This window comes from Epinephelus moara, chromosome 16 (assembly GCF_006386435.1).
Source record: "Epinephelus moara isolate mb chromosome 16, YSFRI_EMoa_1.0, whole genome shotgun sequence".
Taxonomy (NCBI): Eukaryota; Metazoa; Chordata; class Actinopteri; order Perciformes; family Serranidae; genus Epinephelus; species Epinephelus moara.
This window is the reverse complement of record NC_065521.1, coordinates 42,562,720-42,581,312: the sequence shown is the minus strand read 5'-3', so window position 1 is coordinate 42,581,312 and position 18,593 is coordinate 42,562,720. Positions and strand designations below refer to the sequence as shown.

General features: G+C 40.2%; 1 protein-coding gene across 1 annotated transcript in view; it reads left to right on the top strand.

The window, feature by feature from the left end:
• The window catches only part of oprl1 (opiate receptor-like 1), a 156,276-nt gene that overhangs the window by 113,018 nt on the left and 24,665 nt on the right, over window positions 1–18,593 (top strand). The window lies entirely within an intron of this gene.

Below are 18,593 nucleotides of genomic sequence, written 5' to 3'. Positions count from 1 at the left end.
GGGGGCAAACACTTTTTCACACAGGGCCATGTAGCTTTGGATTTTTTTCTTCCTCATTAATAAAACCCTTCATTTAAAAACTGCATTTTGTGTTTACTTGTGTTATCTTTGACTAATGTTTAAATTTGTTTGATGATCTGAAACATTTAAGTGCGGAAAACATGCAAAAAAGTAAGAAATCAGGAAGGGGGCAAACACTTTTTCACACCACTGTAAATGCTGTCCACTTACCATTATATTATTTATAGCCCATGTGAGGGTAGGGTGCACTGATACGGATTTTTTTCAACCAATACGATCACCGATAACTTCACTTCACTTTTTGTATTTTGAAAATAAGTGTATAACCTGTAAATAATGTACACCTAAGGGTAAGAAAGGCTGAGATGTAGTGAGGAAATATGGATTAATAACAAACACAAACAACAGTTATGACTCTTCATACCTGCCAATATGTTGTCAAATGACCTGCCCCCAATGCCTCTACTCCCATATACATGTAACCCTACGCTACAGATGAAGCCCTGTGTTACTGTGTAATTCTCTGGTATATCGGTAAAGTGCATAAACTACTCTGCAGAGTGGAGTCTTGTACATCTGCTGTATGACATGTTTAAATCATCACGCTGCATTTTTATAAACACACTCAGGCGCCGTCTCACCGTCCCACAATACACTAGTCAACAACTACCAAGTAGAATAGTGATGAGCTGTTGATTCACCTCACACATTATCACTCAACTCAGACAAACACACGGCTGTATCTCACACACACACGCAACCAGAGAGAGAGAGAGATGTGCTCCAGACTGGGTCGCCAGGTAACGACACAAATAAATGCATCACATGGCTAGCTGTTATTAATAAGTTAAACAACAGAGTTGAGCTGTTTAAAAGCTCAGTGTTGGATGTGAGCCGCTGCTGCTAATTAGCTCATGCTAACGCTCTGGAGACCATCCTTCAGTGCTGTGTTTAACCTGTTTAACAGCTGCAGGAAGTTTGTTAATCTGGTGGGGTGTTGGGCAGTCTGAGGTCAGACCCTTGGCACAATCCAGGGTGCTGCAGTTGTTGTTGTTGTTCCTCTCTGTGTTTTTTGGTGGATTGCAAACAAAGTTTAAAGGTACATGTGCCGCCACTCACTGTGTCAGGTGTGTAGATGCTGCTCTGATCAAGGCAGTTTGGCTTCATATTTTCAGTGATATTTATCGGCTATGATTTTAATTATTGGAATAATGCATGATAATTCAAATGTCCTATTATCGGCCGTTTTTTTTTTTTATCGACCTGATATATATCGTGCATCCCTATGTGAGGGTGGACACTCCAAAACTGTCTGCGCCAGAGGAGTTTTAATTTAAACTGTGCAGAGGTGGAAGCCTCCGGGCACGTGTTGATGTCAGCTGCTATGTTCGTGTCTTTCTGCATGTTTTATGTCTTGCTTTGAGTTTTTTGCTTGCTGCAGCACAAATTGCCCGCTCAGGACAAATTGACTGGAACATCAAACCCTCATAATGAGGATCTAACTTTCCATGCTTGATGACTATATCTACTTTCTCATCGCTGCTTTTGCTCATCTATGTTTCATTGCCCTCTCCTTCAAAAGGAGCCGGTACCGACCGTGTACAGAAATTCAACCATATACTCAATTTAATAGAGCACCACTGCAAGTTCAATGATTAAATCTAGTGTGGCTTTAGCCCCCCTCCCCTCCCAGGCTGCACGGGCTGAACTCCATTTCCTTTAATGAGATGTCAGTCAGTCAGGTGCTCAACCTCTGCGTGCAGGTCAGCCTCGTCTGTGCGGCTCTTCTACTACAACACGGATGATCTGATTAAGAGAAGGTTCATTTAATCTCCATGGTTCATCTCACTGTTTTATTAAAAGTTTGCGCGTGTGTGACTGTTTGACTCCTCTGGTAGCAAATGGTGAAACCTGACTTCAGTTGTCATCATCATTTCCAGTTGTATTTGATCATGACGAGACTTTGTTGGTGTTTTCCATGAGCGTGTGAAGCCTGTGTGAAGTCTGCCTTCTCATCTTTCTCTCTCTGGTCTTGTTGGTTCATCTTCTTGTCACTTCAGATATGGGGTGAAGAACACAGCCTCAAAAGTAGCATGAGAGCTATCAAATGTGGGATGAGTCCCAACTGAGGCTGTATCCACACTAATACGATCTCTGTACACAGAGCGTTGTAGCACCGTGTCAATATTTCCTGCAACTAAGGAACCAACTGCAAAGAACAGCAATGGCAGAAAGTAAGATCTAAAACTTTTACACATGGATCGATATTGAGGTGGAACTGTCACTGAAAGTACCATGAGTACGTAACACGAATAGCACGCTTGTTTATGCTCAATGTTAGATACAGAAACAAGATGGACAGAGACTCCTGTCCATACTCTGTGCTCATTTCATCCATATTTTTGCATGTTTCCTAAAATCTTACGGATACAGACAAAACGGAGCAATACCACCAGGGATCATAGAGGCAGTGTAGCATAGTTGAAGTGAGAAACGACGATAGGAGATGACGAAGAAATTTAAATAATGGCGGTTATATGGTGAAAAGAAATCTCCATCGACAAGTCAGGATGTTTTAAATGGCTGCACAGACCATTGCTGGCTTCATTTAAATGTATAGTATCATGACCTCCTCCACAGTTGCTCGTTTGTTGTGTGAAACTTTGGACTCCACCCTTTAGTGGCATCTACTGGCTGTATCAGTGCATGAAATCTCAAACTGTTTCTCGAAACAATGTAAGTCAAATAAAACAACTAAATACTTTAAGTAATAATAATAATACATTGGATTTATATAGCGCTTTTCCGGATACTCAAAGACGCTTAAAGTAAGCCAAATTTAAGTTGCTGACATTCTTTCTCCTAACGAAATGGGACATAAGGGGAAGTAGTTTTGTATAGTCACAGTAAAGTGCTGCAGGGATGATGTTTTCTGTAGGCCAACATGGAAGTTGGCCTTGTTGCCACAACAAAAACCCAGTGAGATTTTCCATTGGATTTTGAATTATTGCAGAAAATAAGTTCTGTGGCAAACAGAAGTTTATAAACATGTTTTGTTCAGCATGATAACCTTCACAAATGAATACCAGCGTAAATTAAATCAGCAGAAGTAAAAAGCTAACGTTAGTGTATAAACGAACTACACTACAGTCATTTGACGTCACTGGGTGAGGTTACATGATGGCTTCTCATTCAGAATGAAATAAATCTGAATGAAATCATTCGGAATTAAAGTCTTTCCAGGTAGTTTACATGGGAAATATTCAATCCGAATGAGAGTTTACACAGGAGATCAGTTTAATCGCCTGTATTCGGGTCCACGCAAGGTTTGGGGCAGGGAAGGTTCCTGATTGGATAGGGGGCAGGGCGGATGTTACGTGTTTACGTTTACCGGAAGAAAACACTGTAGTCCNATTCGGAATGACAAACGGAATAAACCACCCCCTTTAATCGGATTTAATTTTCAATCGGAATGACTGTTTACATGACCACTTTTAATCGGAATGGCCTTTCATTCCAAATGAAAGTGGAATTAAACTGTCCATGTAAACGTACTGAATGTTGCCACCACAACAAGGCTGTGAAACCGTGTGTGGCATGATGACGATCTGTAGTCTCATTTAGCCACTTGTTAGCAACTGCATTTCTTAACAAACGTAAAAGCTTAGAACTTCACAAGATGGATTTTTACTGTCGTATTTTATATCGTAGAATAAAATGTGAAAATTTCTTAAGCATGTATTAACCACAGACCTGATATCTGGCATCTAACTGAAAGCCCACAGACTTTGAGACAAGGTAACCTGGAGGGCTAACATGCTGACTCGTTTCCAGATTTAAGGACTCATCCCTGCACTCATATTTTCAGCCTTCGTCTATGAATACTGAGCAATGTGAGCAAACTCAATGACTTGTTATTTTATCCTTGTGCTCCGTCCGACATCATAAAACATCCAGCAGGACTTCTCTCGCTAATAAATGATGATATCGATGAGAAGATTAATTAGGGGATTTGCAGTGAGACAAGAGGCCAAGTGTCCTTCGCATTTATGACAGTTATTAATTCAGGCTTCAGTGGCAAAATATGTTTTAAAATCCATCACTGATGCAACCTGTGAGATAACTGAGGACACTCTTCCTCCTTGTTAATATCATTAAACCCACTGCCCTCCAGATATTATGCAAGCATTATGGCTGCGTCTGTAAATGCCCTGTCATGTCTGAGTAAAGGCAAAATGTACATTTGTGTAACAGACACCTGTGTCTGGGCAACAAGCCATTACTCTGACAGAGAGATAAAGCCAGCAATGCTACATGTTTCATACGTGTAAAGAGCTATAGCTACTTTTGACCTTATGCAAAACTGCTGCAACTGGATTCTTACCAAATGCTGAAGTTTGTAAAAGTATGTGTCTGTTGGAAAGTTTGACTCTTCATCACAGCCTCTGTCTCTTCCTGTCTGTGCTCATCTCAGTCTCCTGATAACACCTGATGGATAACTGCAGCTTCATTCTCAGTCTGAAATAGACTCATTTCATTTCTCTTCTTATAGCTGCTTATCAGTTTCTGCTGAGTGGATCCAGCTGGGTCCTTCTTCACCGCACATACTAAGTTGTGTGTGTCTGTGTGTTTCAACGCAGTGCATTTGCCTTATAGGGTTGTGTGAGACTGATGATGAGCATTTGCGTGCGTGTGTGATCTGATGGTGCTTGCAGCATCATGACACACTTGCTGTTAGAGTTTACAGCTCACAGATGGCAGCTCTTCTCCTAAAAAGGCTAAAATATTCAAAGAATCCTGCTCAGTTTCTACGGTAACAGGTGCACAAAGACTTTCATATGACCCCAAAGAGATAATACATATGAGGTTTATATAAAGCCGAAGCAGAAAATGACAAAAACATGTCATCTGAAGGTAAACAGGGTTGTTAATGGATACTGGTAGCTCAACATTCTTCAGCAGCTGTTGAGATATCTGACTCATAAAATTACATTTCTGGCCTCTATTCTGTTTCGGAACAAATGAAATCCTGCCTACTGCAGCATTAACACTTGGCCTGTTTGGCTTGTTAGTCATTTGTGTTTTGACAGAGTGACCTTACTGTCTGACACGTTCAGCTAAAGTTAGAAAGGAGAGGAGGAGTTTAATGTTGAGATTTATGCTACTGCTGTTGTAATTCTTAAACAATTGTAAAGCACTGTCTGTCTTTTATTAACACAAATGTTTATCGATTATAAAGCGATTCTTGATTCTAAAACAAGCCAATAAGAAAATTTACACTAGATATTGAAAAACATTTTTGTAATAAAGCTGGGAATACATATCCAGTGCATACAAACTGTAGGCCTATTACTTACTGTGGTTGAGATGACTACACTCCACCAGTCTCCTCCAGTCCATCCTCCTCATCCACAAATCTCAACGGGACTCTTCTGTCCCTTGTCGACCTCCTCGACATTTCTCCTCCAGTATTTACAAAACTATAAGTGACTATAACTATCTATGAACTATAAAAACATGAACTATTGCAAAAAAATACGAACGATGGCAAAACTACGAACTATGGTGAAAACACGACGAAAACACGGCAAAAAAAACTCAAAAGCTCTCAAAAAACCACAAATACTATTATTTACTATTTACTATTATTATTTATTATTTAGTAATTAATTACAACACTAAATATCATTTAGAAAGACAACACCACCCAAATTCCACTAAACTCACCAAAACTCCACTAAAACACTCCAACTTGCACTCTTCTCATCAGCTGTCACTCTCCTCCTGCTGTGCCCACTTCCCTCCCCTCCTCCACAGGTAATGACGTCACTATATCACTGGAAAGCTCCACTTCTCAGCTTTCAGAATCCGTTGGAATTACGTCGATAGCGTGAATGGTCGAGGAGTTACGGTAATTTGAAAAATAAATATAAAAATAAAATTAAAATCGATTATGAGTTTTCCAAATCGATGCTTGCATCGTTCAAGACATAATCTTGATGCATCTAAAAATCGATTTTTTTCCCCCACCCCTAATCCCAACATATGTTTGCAACGACACATCAATATATAGTTATTTAAGTAGCCAAATCAATCCTCATAAGTTTCTCTCAACAACTTGGATTGCCATAAAATTTGGTATGAATGGTCATAGTCACAAGACGTTGACTCCAAATGGTTTTGGTCATCTCTTGACATTTCCTTTAGTGCCACTATCAAACTAAAATGACAATATTGCGCACAAACATCTAAGAATCTAAGCAAGTGGTTTCCGTTCTTTTTTATTCGTGACCCTCCCAAGAGAATCCCATTATCGTAAGGTTCACATTTTTGAGTTGTGGAAAGTTAAGGCAAACTTAACAGAACTTTATTAGAATAAAAAGAAAAAACCCAGATGAAGGAGAAAAGCCCACATTTATTTCTGTGTAGCAGAATTTCATATTACCAGCTCTAGAAGGCATTTTGCAAGTCCTTAGATTAATCTCATGACCTGTTGTGGGGGTCCTGATGAACCACTGATTCTAGCCACAAAACTCAAAGCTTATTCGTGGTCATCAGGGGATAAACCATTTTGATTTTAACACCCACATAACCCTTTTATTTTGCACCAATTTAAGCACAAACTCGTGTGTGTAAATCATTGTAGCCACACTAAAATATGTTGTTTGTCCATCCAGCCAACATATCCTCCTCCTAGGTATCTGATGAAAACACACAGACGACGGTTCGTATGATATGCTACGAATTAGCGCCCCACGAATGATGTTACATCCTCAAAGGTATGTAATTAACGTGAAGTTACAGAAGTTAGGTTTAAGGAAAGTAAAGTTACTGTGATTAGGTTTAGGAAAGAGACATGGGTGATGACGAACCTTAAAATGACTTAAAGTTCACATGGTTCTGAACGCCAGTCTCCTGGGGGCAATTCCTGTGTTTTGTGACCCATCTGACGGCCCAACCTGCCTCCTAACTGGACCACTTGGGACCGCTTCCGTCTTTACTCTCGTCACTGCATCAGTAACATGATTGTAGTCTTCCAAAATTTGTGGCCAGTACACAGATTGCTGAGTCATCATTACATAGGGCATGTACAAATTGTGGTGCATTACTTTTTGTAGGAAAAGGTACAAACAGTGCATGAGAACAGCCTGATCCAGCACTTTCTCATTGTTGGTGAGCATCGCAGCCTCTAACAGGATTTTGGGCTTTCAGTCGTATTATATCATAGATGTACTTTCATGGACTTCACCGACTTGTTCTAGAGATTGTTGTTTATGTCAGGTAACATCATCCACCACATTATTAGCATTACTCAGACTGGGAAGATTCAGTTATGCCAGCTGAATTTCTCCTCATCATTTGCCAGAAATATAAAAGCTACCAGTGCTGAAAACGCTCAGTCAGCTTTCACTAGATACATTAATGTTATAAATGATCTGCTGTAAAATCAATTCACTTAATTATCTGACTGTGCCACAGTGTTAACAGACTCTATTGACATTACTGTAGGAGCTCCATATATCTTCACAGAACCCTGATAACAGAAATCACAGATGTTTAATTGTCTGCATAAGAACTCTGAAGTAGATACTTTAAGTGTACTTTAATCGCACACAGAAAATCTTTATTAAGCAAATGTTGTCTTTGGAGATGGAGCTATGCCACTCAGAGTTCATGTTAGACCATCTTTCCCCAAATATTAAAGCAGGAGACTCATTTAATCACCAAACTCACCTTGGAAATTCATCTAACTGTTTGTCTCTCCCTCTGTTTTTACTTTCCCTCAGTACTGGTCTACCTCTTCATATGTCCTCTCGCTTTAATCCTATACCACCATCTTAGAGTCTTTCTTTCTTACAGTACATACAAGGATGCTGGTACAGTCTGGTGACAGACCATCAAGATTGTGATCTAAGTGGGTTGTACACTTGTTGAGCTTAACTGACGTTTTTGTAGTGGCAAGAGCAGGGCATGTACTTTGGTTTATTAGGTCCCTCAAAATGTGCTCTTTCTTTGTTAAAATGGTGGCAAATCAAGACACCTTGTTGCTGCAGTACTGCCAACCTGTTCTTATTCCAAAGCCGTCAAAAACTGCCGCTTTGTCAGTGAATTCGGTGTCAGACACCCGATGCCAAAAGCTACCTTTGGCAGCGGCATGATACCAAGAGGAGTCTGTATGTAAACCGGCCAGACGTAACTTTTGACAGTGTTACTGGTCGTCCAGAAGGGGAGATGTCAGTTCATAATGCAACCAGACAGCACCTGTTGTGGCAGTATGATACAACAGTGGACTGTGTCAGGTTGAAACTCTGCTGGGAACAATGTAATGTAAGGGGCTAGAAAGTCCCTAAGGGCAGGCCGGAGGGGTGGAGGATAGGTCCAGCAAACCTAGGACTTTCACCCCGGAGCCCGATGTTCACTTCCATGTGCTTTTGTTAATGTCCCAGCGTTGGAAGCAGCATCCTGGGATGTCAACAGCAGATGCAGAAGAATACCTAGCATGTAATATGTAGGTGTGAAAGGCCACTGACAAAGCGGTGATATGTGAAAATTTGGGATTAGAACGTGTTGGTACCGCTTATTTAAAGGTAGCTAATGACGTTTTTGTTAACTGGTGGTGCTATGGAGCAATGATTTGATGAGCTGGTCCTTGCTGTTTTTGCATTTTGTGCTCTCTGTGCGCATTCAGGATATTGTGTAGGTATAGATGCATGCAGATGATGCCAAACACATCCTTCTGAAGCTTTCCACTTATTGACTTTTGGTGGTGCTAAGAAACATGGCAGTGCACCAACAAAAGGGCAGGAGAACAATAAGACTGTCCCTATAAAAATCTACTGACTGGAAAACATTTTAAAGCTGTAAACAGAGTCTGTGTCAGTGTCTTCAGATGCAGCTCTGTCCTCTGTTGCTCCCTCCCCTGTGAGTCAGCATGCAGACCCGCGTTAAGCCGCTACGAGTCAGTTCACCTGAACCAGACTAGGTGTGCCAGCTGGCATGACATCAGGTCCCCTGTCAGCCGGCAGCGACACTCGCTGCTGCCCTGGCTGCACTCTCAGCTGTCATATCTCAACACTGTTTTACATTTATTAACACTCTAAAAATAGAGTTGGTTAGATTTAGAGAGGGAGAGGGAGTGATACATTTTTTGAATGACACTACCACTACAGTTTGAGTGTCATTATATCTTAATCCAGCCCCAGCAAATCATTATGCTCATAGTAAAACTGGCAGGGCAATAACTACAGGTGAACTTCACAAGTTCACAGTACACAAAAAGAGATTTGCATTTTTTCAATGGCTGTCTGTGTGAATGACACTTCACTCTGTGTGTGAGGGGATGAGGTCATAAATTCTAATGTTAATGGAAATAGCAACATTTGTAAAGGAAGAAGGTGAAAGTGTAAATGCTACCAAAGTGGTCCGACCTTTGACCTTCGCATAACTAACTGGAATGTTGCTCTGAATATGAAGAGAACTTGACCTGCTGTTACCAGAATATGTTTCAAAGCACATTAGAAAAGACAAACAAGGCCAAAGGAGAATGTTGGTGAATATTCTCAGTCATCCAGGTCATGGTAATCTTAAGTGCGATATCACTGGCAACATCTTGGCCTGAGAAGACAGATGGTTTGAAAGAGGTGTGAAAGAAGCCATCTTCGTCAAACTGGAACAACCATCGAGGAGGTGGCCTACGACACCACTAATCACCCACCAACAGTGCAGTCTTGGAATCCCTGCCCAGACAACTTAACACCCATTCACACCTGGTCCCATCTGACCCTAACAACACACATGATGGTCAGTTGGGTCAACAACTCACATGTGACCTCAACGTGAGAGGTGAAATGTCTTCACAGAACTCAAGCAAGTCTAGTTGCCTATGATATCGCACTAAGATAGCCAAAGGAGAATGTTGCTGCAACATCCAGGTCTTCTAAGCAGCTTTGACTGAACCACAATATCTTAAAAACCCTTGTGTTATCAGATATAAGGTGATTTATTCCGTCCACATCTGTCAGATAGTTTGTACTGTGTTGCAGTATAACCCTCAACTTCTACTGCATCACTTTCTCGGGATCCCCCAGGGTCCAATCTTGGGTCCCCTAATCTTTTTCCCTGTTAGATAAACAAAAATACCTGAAGTTTAATGATCAAAAACAGATGTTTGTTTAATTTCTCCCACCAGTACAAACCACTTAAACTGTAGTTTTTCATCCGTTTTGTTTCAGTATCCTGTCGACCAGTGGTTCCCAACTGGTCCAGCCACAGGGTCCAGATCTGTCCTTAGTCATTTGTTCAGGGTCCACACACTTCACTGTATTCAGCATAATTTTCCAAAAATATGATAATAATTCTTCAGGGAGTGCAGTTAGTTACAGTGTGGGCTCCATGCTTACTCCGACAGCTTGTGGGACCATCCCAAAGGAACAGGGCTTAGCGCAAGGTCAGTTCTTAACTTTATTCACCGAAGTTTAATAATGTGTACTTCATCTCAGTAACATCACCAGGATCAGCCCTTTCTTTCACCCACAGACCTGCAGGAGGTTGAATACATTTATTTCCTCTCGGCTTAATTACTGTGACTAGCTCTCCTCTTGCCCCAACATGCAAAGTACATTTAAACTACAGCTTCTGCAGAACGAAGCTGCTACACTGCCAACACGCTCCAAGAGAGGACATCTTGTTATTCCAATCCTTTCTGCCCTTCACTGCCTGCCTGTCAGTTTTAGAATTGATTTTGCTGCTGGTATCAAGAGGTTTGCATGGTCAGGTTCTTGCATGTCTGTGAACTGATTTCCCCTCTGAGCCTGATCGAGGCCAGAGAACCTCTGGCTGCTGCTCTCAAATCTGTCAGTGACCTCTTTTAAGACTTTCTCCCAGTACTTATTTATATTCTCTGTTTCTGTTTGTGTACTCTCTGAATCCATTTGTAATGGGCTGTTTGGCCTCAGAGAGGGAAAAACAACAATTATGCTTTTAATATTTATGTTCACTGTAAACATAAAGAAAATCACTGAGTGAAACAACCAGTGATTTTCCACATGCCCACACATAGCACAGCGATAATGGGGACTATTTTGCTGTTAAATCCAGTAATATGTTGTAGCTAGCAGGGGAATGGGAGGTCTAGTGGTTAGATATTGATCCAGTCTCAGCCTGCAGCTACTGCCTAATCCTATAATCATTTTTATTAGTCTACTCTACAGCTGAGCTACATCTCTGCTCTCCTGCTTCTCTGTTTACCTCCTGTTTGCTTATTCTCTGATTTGTCTCTTTTCTCCTGTGTTTTGTTGTTTTTTCCCTTCTCCTCCTCTCTCTCATTCATTTTCAATTCCTTTTCACTTCCCCTTTTCTTAGTGTAATCTTGTTTATTTTAGTCCCATTATGATCTCTATTGTTCTTCTCCTTCACTACTTTAATACAGTAATCATCTTCATTTCATTCCCATCCTTATTATTTCATTCACACTTCTTTATTTACTCCTATTTTTATTCAGGTATTTTAAAATTTAATTATCATTTGATGATTTAATGGCCAATTTAACATCACGCTGAAGGACAGCAGTTAAAAATGATCTTTTGTTGAGCCTTGGCAATCAGTGTCATTGTCCCTGAGAGGAAATAAATGAATTATTGAAATACCACCTGTATTTTATTTATATATTTTCCTCCTTTGTCACTTGTCCTTGCCACATTTCCCTGTGTCTATCACCTTCGTTTTTAATTAGTTTTCTTTTCGCTCCCTGTCCTTCATGTGGCTTTGTTTCACTCTCATCTTGTTTTTTGTCGCTTAATTAAATTTACATTCCGTCATCATTTCTGTCATGTAATTCTTGTCACATTTGATTCACATTTGTCTCTTGTTTTTATTTCATTTTCATTTTTTTTTTTTTTCATCTCCGTCTCATTTCCAGTTCAGTCGGCAGGAGAAAATGTTGGCATTGTGAATGGATGAATGAGTGAATGACTTAATTTTGAGCAAAACAAAAAATAAAAACAAACAAAACATCAACAGACATGCTCGAAAAGGAATAGGAAGTGTACACTTGTATAATTATATATATATAATATATATATAATTTTCAACAACTGTACCAAATTAATTTACAACCATTAATAAAGATGTATAAACAACAGTCTTAGAGGGATCATTTTGAGAAGGTGAAGGACGAACCCAAGGTGATATGTAAACTCATCTTCATTGGTCGACTACAAACATGACGTATCATCTGAAACATGGAAGTAGCTACATGCCCATTAGCCCACAGCGTCATTAACAGGCGGCTCGCTCAGTGTGTGACGTGCACTTGTAGATAAAATATAGGCCTTTATTAATGAAGGTTCATTAGTACGGTTTTGTATTTCTCTGTAATGTAGCACAGTGTTAACAATGTTACTGACACTATTCTTTCTCACACCTTCAAGTCAAACCACCAAAATGTATCATTTAGTAGTTAAATTATTCTCGGAAACGTGCGGGCAACTAGTTGACTAATGGCCTAAATGACGACTATTGGTCGACTAGGAAAGCTCTTACTCAGGAGCAGCCTTAGTCTGTACATCTTTTTAAAGTTCTCTGTAGTTGTGATTCCCTTTAACTCCTCATCTAACCCATTACATAAATCCACACGACACACTGAAATACACAGACTTTTCTGTCACAAAACATTTTCTTAATATTACCCGGAAGTAGATTATTTCTTTATTTGTACATTATTTATTAGTTATACATTTCTGCAAACCACAAATACGTTACATTTTCATGTTTCGTACATATCAGTGTTTTTAAAGTGATGTAATATATGAGCTGAGCATCATCGGGAGGAGGAGGGGATGGTTGATGGTGTGGCACCTTGGCGAGATGCCTGCCAAGCTGCAGACCACTTCAAGACCAACAAACAACAAAACTGGTTGTTTTTTAATGAATCATTGCTGAGTTTAGAGGCACCAAACTTGCATATTTGTGGCACAAAAAGTGGTCGTTGTACTTAACTCACATATCTGCAAGGGCGCTTATACTGGGTAAGAAAAGAAAAGGAAAGAAAAGATAAATTAATTAATTAAAAAAACACAAAAAATGGGTAGTGATTACAGAGAGTTTATGTGTGTCTTAGTGAGTTGTGGAGCTGCAGGTTAAACTTGACAAAACAGAAAGAAATATTGGTCCAAAGAAGCGGTGCGTTTCCAGCTGGGATTCTGCCCCTGAAACCTGGTATTTAAAGCCAAAACACGGTCTTTTCCTAACCATAGCTGAGTGTTTTTTGCCTAAACCTAACCACATATTAACCACAGCATCATTTGGACCATCTGTTACATAAAGACATGCAAAAGAAACATCCAGGTTTGCAGCAACACACAATGCCAGTGTTTGTCTCTGGCCATGGGGTTGCATTCTCATCCCATGTATTCCATTCACGTCTCATTCCACTCGTTTCATTCTCTCAGTTATCCTCCTCCATTCGCCACACCTCCTTCCTTGCATATCCTCTCATCCTTCTCCTCTAACCTTTCACCTTCACTCAATGTCAATCTCCTCCTCTCCATGCATGTTTTACTCCCCAATCATCTCCTGTCTTCTTCTATCTCTCTCCTCTGCTTCCTGTGTATGCACAATTTGTCGGCCCTGTCCTGCAGCCGTGTGTTTATCATCTGTGTTCTTATGTGGCTGCTATATGTACAACAAACTGACATTCAGGAATAATAAAGGTTCACCCTACTTCACTTCTTTTCCTCTCCTCTCCTCTCCCTGTCTCCTCTAAACAAACACAGAGCGGCTTCATAACCCGACAGCTGCAGGGAAAGTCACGGCACGCCGCGCTCAGTAACTGGGGTCAAAAGCCTTGCCCAAGGACACAGTGGCAGGAAGGAGGCTATAATCAGCAGCCACCCTGCTGTCACTAATAGATACTCTGACTAATCCATCCAAAAGACTCGTAGGGAATGTGTCAAAGTGTGTTTCCTGGCAGCACACAGATGTCTGTCAGTGCTGCAGTGTTAAGCGCACATGAGTTGGGGTGTTTGAGAGGCTGCATTAAGCTTTGGTGTTGCTTCTGCTCCGACACACACTGGGTTTGGTTTGGTTTACATCTGAAAGTACTAATCCCTCTTTATATCCTGCCTGAAGTAAGATTGTCAGAATGACGTCTGTAATCTTTTCATACGTTTTCCTACATGGGCCTTCAGTGGCTGTGTGGATTATGACTTGTAAATCAGCAGGAAAGCCAATACAGTGTTTAAGCAAGTAGTTTTTGTGCCTAAACCCAACAAATCCTTAATTATAAACATGTTAAGGTGTTTTTGGCAGGCAAGGAAAACTGATGACTATTTATTGGGGCATTTTGCCAGAGGACTTGTTGCTTTGAGCCAGCCCAGGGGCCAGAAGAAGATGTTGGCAATGACTGTTTCTGCAAACCAAGAATATGTTACATGTGCATGTTTCATAATGTATCATATCAGAGTGTCTAATGTGACGTAGTATATGAGCTGACTTTGTCATCAGGAGGTGGAGAGGATGGTGGATGGCCTGTCACATAGACACAGTGTTGGGTCTGTTACTCTGAAATTTTTTTTTTATTCATTAATCGTCACTCTTTTTAAAAGTAAAAATCTTATTTACTTATTACTCCCTGCCAACAGTAATTTGTTACACTACTAGTTATATTACTTATTGCATATCTCCCCAAAATTCAGATGTATACCTGTCTTCAGTTGCCTGTGGCTGGCATTTCCCACAGTTCTGCCTGGAAGACAGAGTCACTCATGGAGAAACATATCAATCCACATGCTTCATTACGTCTTTGTAGCTGCAGCTGTCCAAGATTAAAATCCAGTTTTGGTTGTTTAGCCAGAGCTACAGCTGACCTCTGTGACCACAGAGGGCTCACCTCCGGTGGGGTGTATTTCCTGGAGCTTCATATTGTTGTGCTGTCGGTTGTAGTAGGTGTTTCAGACCGTGTTTTTTACAGTGGAAAGTGTTTTAGTCTGACGACATGCAGCAATAGTGTTTTTGACATCTTTCCTCCCGAGAGAATCAAAGCAATGGGAATATTTTCAGTCGCTAAGATAAGCATTCCAATCTTCCTAATTGACCTATGGCTAAGCCACGCCCCCCTCCACTCACTCAGACAAATTATCAACATTCAGTGACCGGCGCTATGGCAGGTGTCACAGTACACGGCATTTCACAGGAGGCAATTTATGATTTTTGGAGACATAATGATCAGATGTCATTGAGAAGTAACTAGGGCTGCCACTAACGATTATTTTCATTGTCAACTAATCTGTCGATTATTTCTTCAATTAGTCGACTAATCATTTCATCGAAAAATGTGTTAAAATGTTGAAAAATGTCGGTCTGTCTCGCCCAAACCCCAAAATTACTTCATCTAATGTCTTGTTTCATACTCACGCCAAAGGGTTTTAGTTCACTGTCACGGGAGAGTGTGTAAAGCTGCCAAAATCTGAACGTAAGAAGCTGCAGTAAGAGTATTTTGGGGTACTTTTATATTACTTTTCTATGAAAAATGACTCAAACAGATTAGTCAACTACTAAAATAGTCACCGATTATTTTAATAGTCGATTAGTCATCGATTAGTCGACTAATCATGGCAGCCCTAGAAGTAACCAAAAGGGCCTAAACTACGCATTGGAGGGATATATTCATCATTTTATTGTTGAGAAGGTCGATGAAAAGCTTAAATTACAAGCCAAAATTTACAGGTCACAGTGTACGCTTGTGAACCGCATCTGGTTGCCGTCACCATCAAAGACAACAAGTTAAAGTGCCACTGAAGTTAAGGTTTTTGGCTCAGAATATGAGAAAAGGATAACGGCCTTTTTACCATCTTTACCAAGAGTGTCTCTCCGTTAGTTTGGTGCTACAGTATTTACACTGAATCATTCAGCATAACGTTTGCCAACCTTTGTTATCTCTGCCATTACAGATAAGTTAATGAAGCTAAGCTCCAGAAGTTAACGTTAGCTTAACTAGAGCCCTTTGGACAACAGCTAACAATGATGTACGATCACCAAAGTACAAAACTAGAACAAAATAGGCTAATGAACTCCCAGCAAACAAGGTGACATGATGAACAACGCAGCTAGGAGCTAACGTTAGGCTAACTTTAGCTAACGTTAGCTAGAGATGTTAAAGATAACTTTATATTTCTTTCCAGCAAAGTGACAATATGTTGCCTCAAACACAATGTTGACTTACCTTAGAACAGATGTGGACATCATTGTTAATCTTATTCACGTTGAGTTGATGTTGTGGTCTAACGTTACCACACAACTTTATCCAAAGGAGACACTTTTCTCAGTTGAGATGTGGTTTAAAGTGTAAAAAATACACCTGGTCGCCCAGCCTCTCAGGATACCTTGTGTCAGAGCTGCATGTACCCCATGCACACCGTTTGACCAATGTTTCAACATATCTGCCATATAATAATATAGAAATGTAACGTATACCTGGTTTGCAGAAACATGTAATGACAACATTTTTTTTTCTTGGGTTGTTTGAGCACATTATTATCTGTTTGGACTGATATTTATTTGGATGTGTCGTGATCCTGAGTTTTTGTTCATATTCTGTTATTTTGTAGACTTTGTTTTGGAGTTTTCTGTTTGTGTTCTTTGTTTCATGTTATTCATTCATGTTTAATCTGTTTCCTGTTTTATTTCGTAGATTCTCTCCTCATGTGTCTTATCTGGTTTTACTTTCGGTCTTTATGTGTTTTACTGCCTGTTTTCTTTCACACCTGTTGTGTATTAGTCTTGTGTGCTCCACCCATTGTCGTTAGCTAATCTCCATTTCTCTCCTTTGCCCATGTCTTCCTAATCCAGCTGTGTCTTGTCCTTGTGATTAGTTTTCTGTGTTTATATACCTGTGTGTTTCCCTTTGTCCTTTGTCAGTTCGTCTGTCGTTCATCCTGGGTGCATTCTGTGCTCATCCCTGTTCATGGTGTTTTTTTCCCAGTTGGTTTTCAGTTTGGTTTTTTTGTTCAGCTTTCGTTTGGACTTTTTGTTGCCTCCCTGTACTGGATGTTTTTGATCAGCTACATTGAAGCTCGCTTTTTGTTAGTCTGCATTTGAGTCCTCCTCTGAACTGATACGTGACAGGATGTTATAAGGAAAGCTGAAAGATGGTGCGTTACAGGTGCACGCATAGATACAATACATTTGGAATATATAAAACTCTACAGGTTTACACATGGTTGATACATCTAGAGCAGGATGACCTGTGTTAAACCTTGACCTTAAAAGGAAGGATGGATAAAAATCAAATCAAAATAATACTTAACAGTGATGAACATGAACTACCGAAATGGCAAAAAAGCTGATTAGATTTCACTGGTGTTTGAGAAGTCATCACCTGTGCAGACTCACTGTTGGATGGGTTTTATTGTCCACTTCCTCTGCCCTAACTGATTTGGTGCAGCTCACCGTATTGGAAATGCACAAACAAAGGCGGGGTGGACCAGGCGCGGGTGCAGGGGCTGGTATTAGATTGAGCCAAGACTTATTGGAGGAGAGGAAATGAGCAGAGGGAAAAAACAAGATGCACCCTGACAAACAATCTCAACCAAACAGGAAGAAGGATCTCCATTTGGTTATGCAAACACTGTTTATTTATGTAAAGTCATGGATTATGATGACATTTTGTTCATATGATGAGGTGGGAAAACAAACCCACTCTCGCCTTGATTCAACATTACACATCAGTGTTCGTGCTGCTTTGTCTTGGCTGTTATTTTCACATCCCCAAAGCTGCCGTATGTAAACAATCATGAATGTTATCACAAAAGCAAATAGATATGCTAATAAAACGCCATTATTGTAACAGTACATAATTAATGCTGCCATGCCTCATTACCTATGATGGTGTGGTATATCTTTTATGAGCTAGTTATTGTAAAAGCAGTGATACATACAGTATAATGAGGTGATGTGTCACACTTTGATGATACTGATGATACGTTTTAATGTGACTGTTGGCAGATTAGTTTCACACTTAAATGTTTTTTGCTTTGTTTTCTCAGTGAAAGATGATTCTCAGGAAGTATGATGTTATATTTAACCAACATTATGAGGTACCTACACTTGCACACATCAGTACCAACAGTTTGTGCTGCAGGACTCTTGGGGTAGCTATCGGACTAACTGCAGGTTTCAAAATGCCAAGGTCAGCCTGTTTCACTATTGGCTTACAGTGGATGGTCTCAATAGAGCACGTACAGTACTTCCACCCATGCCATGTAATAAATCACTCCTGTTTCTATATTTAGCTATTATTTTATTTTCTCTCCTGGCACAATGTTATTATTCTGTGGTGGCAATAATCCTATGTCCTCATATCAGGACGGCCGCTGCCCTTTATAGTACACTGCCTCCTGCGTCACATGCTTCTTTAGGATTTACCGTCTCTGCTTTTCATCTTCAGTAAAACAATCTGCTGTTTCTTTGCTGTTATGTGTTGGTGTGTCGGCAGAATTTTAAAGGTTGATATAGTCAGTCATTTCAGTCAGGAGAGACTCATTCTGAGAGAAAATAATATTTATTTACATGTGCAC